This window comes from Bubalus kerabau, chromosome 19 (genome assembly GCF_029407905.1).
Source record: "Bubalus kerabau isolate K-KA32 ecotype Philippines breed swamp buffalo chromosome 19, PCC_UOA_SB_1v2, whole genome shotgun sequence".
Lineage (NCBI taxonomy): Eukaryota > Metazoa > Chordata > Mammalia > Artiodactyla > Bovidae > Bubalus > Bubalus kerabau.
Window position 1 is genome coordinate 10,758,980 of NC_073642.1, and position 3,441 is coordinate 10,762,420.

Genomic DNA, 3,441 nt, shown 5'->3' on the forward strand with positions numbered 1-3,441 from the left:
TACATGTGACATACTCAATATTATACTCTTTGCTTATTCCCCCGTGGAGATTTGCACATTCCCCTGTGTGATAAATTGACTGTTGGTAACAGGTAATGCAAGTTCCATGGGGTTAATGACCTTGAAGAATCCACATAAACTTTCATCCAGAAATTCACCGCTGCCCTTGGTGCATAAATAGTCAAACAAGGAAAAAAAAGAAAAGAATAACATTTCACAGAAAAGTGTTCAGGCTTCAATTTGTACTAGGAGAGAAAAAAAGTCTGCAAAGGCATTAGAATAAAATCTAAATTGAAAATACAAGGAAGATGTTAAAATTTTCAAATAAAATTAGCTGAAGATGTTCTAAGAGACGAAATCTTGGAGACCAGTAACATGTGAGTTATTTTTATATTTCCCATGATGCTTATGTCTTAGATACTATAGGCAATATAATATATATATATATAATAGATAAATGTATCTTAGATACTATAGGCAATATAATATATATATAATAGATAAATGTAAATATATAATAGATAAATTATATATATAATAGATAAATATATATAATAGATAAATAAATATATATAATAGATAAATGTAAATAGATAAATATAATATATATATAATAGATAAATAGATAAATATCTTAAATAAATGAAATGAATATCTTAAAAATAAAATCAAGATGCTTTATAAGCATAAAATGAAAAACACAAGGTCTGATTTAGATAAAACATTTAAATTCTGCTTTCTGAGGGAAATATTATGCATAATTATACCTCATCATGAGATTTCATTTGTTTTCCAAGGACCGTTTATAAAATTTGAATTTGCATTTCAGCAAGTTAAATTTTTTACAAACCTTATACTGAATTCAAGCTGCTTGTTCTATGAGAGAAGCAATTAAGGGCCAATCATTTTTAATACATCATAAATAATCTTCACACTTGCTGTTAAGTTAATTAATATAATCAGTAAAGGCAAATGCATCAAAATGAAGCTTATTTTGCAAACATGCAAAATGTTCTGCCTCATTGCCCTACCACCGAGACTAAATGACATTTTACTAACAACTGTTTCCAAGTTGAGCCCAAATTTCATCTTTTAAAAAGGATCACCTGAAGGAACACAGTGATGTCAATGGATATTCAAAATGATTGGCCATGGAAGTGGTGGTGGTCCATCTAGCTACCTAGAAAACATTCAGATACACTGGTACTAACCCAGAGCCAGAGGATTTGGTTTTAAAAACATAGTACAAATGATAACATAATTAAGGCAATCCCACTCTCATTCATTTTAAAAGTAATTTCTTTGGTGTTGAGTCTTTCCCTAGGATATTGCCTATTCAGGTAACTTGTCCAGAGAAGCCAACATATTACCAAAAAGCTGTTGAACTAGTCTATAGATTATTCTTCAGTTTTGTCTATCCATTTGTATGATATCTACAAATTAGTAAACTACCATTTTACAGTACTCACAAATGGTTTCATTTTCTCCAACTCTCATATGTATTGAAACATGTTCTACAACAAGATAAATTTCATTTTCAAAGGCAGAGACACAATTTCTGAGTACGAATAGCAACATGAAGAAGAGACTGCCTTTTTCTCTTCCTAAGACCTGAATAATGATAACAATAAAAACACTTACCAAAAGCAATCAAATCAGGAAAGGAATATGTATGTAAAATAAAAATTCAAAAGGTGAAGTGATGAAAAAAGGCAGAATATTCTAGTGCAGTTTGAGAAAGATGGGAGTACTACTTACCTGCAACCTATCTTCCAGAAATTCTACCAAAATATAGTATTGTCAAGTTTTGAAGTTTTGGACTTATGCCAATAATTAATTTATTAGACTATGTACTGTGGGCATGCCCTTCCACATCTATTCCATTTGCCTGAAGAGTGGAAGCAGTTCCTTGGAAGGGATGAGTGAAATGGAGCAAATGAACAGCTGGAACTAACTCTGACACGTCAGTAGATGTAACCTCTACTGTGTTTTGGGAGAGAGACCTAAATCCTAGAGTAGCCCCACCCACCTTGTTAGGTAATACTGGTGTGGCAAAGTCAAGAAATTACAGAAGCGAGTGCGGAACTTCATTCCAAAAGCAAACCCAGAACTTGGCATTAGGAAAAGAATGTGGCTTCTCCTCCCTAGAACCATCCTCTATGAGTCCGTGGAAGATTAATTCACAGAAAATAAACATGAATCAGAGAAGGTTAGACGCGAGTCAAAGAAAAGTTACCCACACTGTATTAGGGCCAGCAGCAACCCATACAAAGACTCATCCTTCAGTTCAGTCACTCAGTCATGTCCAACTCTTTGTTACCCCATGGACTGCAGCATGCCAAGTTGCCCTGTCCATCACCATCTCCTGGAGCTTGCTCAAACTCATGTCCATAGAATCGGTGATGCCATCCAACCATCTCATTGTCTGTCATCCCCTTCTCCTCCTGCAATCTTTCCCAGCATCAGGGTCTTTTCCAATGAGTCCACTCTTTGCATCAGTGGCCAAAGTATTGGAGTTTCAGCTTCAGCATCAGTCCTTCCAATGAATATTCAGGACCGATTTCCTTTTAGATTGACTGCTTTTATCTCCTTGCTGTCCAAGTGACTCTCAAAGAGTCTTCTGCAACATCACAGTTCAAAAGCATCATTCTTCAATGCTGAGCTTTCATTATAGTCCAACTGCCACATCCATACATGACTACTGGAAAAATCATAGCTTTGACCAGACGGACCTTTGTCGGGAAAGTAATGTCTCTGCTTTTTAATATGCTGTCTAGGTGGTCATAGCTTTCTTCCAAGGAGCAAGTGTCTTTTAATTTCATGGCTGCAGTCATCATCTGCAGTGATTTTGGAGCCCAAGAAAATAAAATCTATGACTGTTTCCAGTGTTTCCCTATTTGCCATGAAATGATGGGACTGAATGTCATGATCTTTGTTTTTTGAATGTTGAGTTTTAAGCCAGCCTTTTCACTCTCTTCCATCTTTATCATGAGGCTCTTTAATTCGTCTTTGCTTTCTGCCATAAGGGGGGTGTTATGTGTATCTCTGAAGTTATTGATATTTCTCCCTCAAATCTTGATCCAGCTGTGCTTCATCCAGTCTAGCGTTTTTCGTGATGTACTCTGCATATAAGTTAAATAAGCAAGATGACAGTTACACACGCTTGACCTACTCCTTTACCAGTTTAGAACTAGTCCTTTACCAGTTTAGAACTAGTCCTTTACCAATTTAGAACTAGTCCTTTACCAGTTTAGAACTAGTCCTTTACCAGTTTAGAACTAGTCCGTTGTTCATGTCTGGTTCTAAATGTTGCTTCTTGACCTGCATACAGATTTCTCAGGAAATGGAACATAAAAATTATACAAAGCCGTAGGCCAAGGATCACAAACTGGGAGGAATGTATTTTGTCTCACTTGTGCATTCTCTCTTTTTAAAAATTGT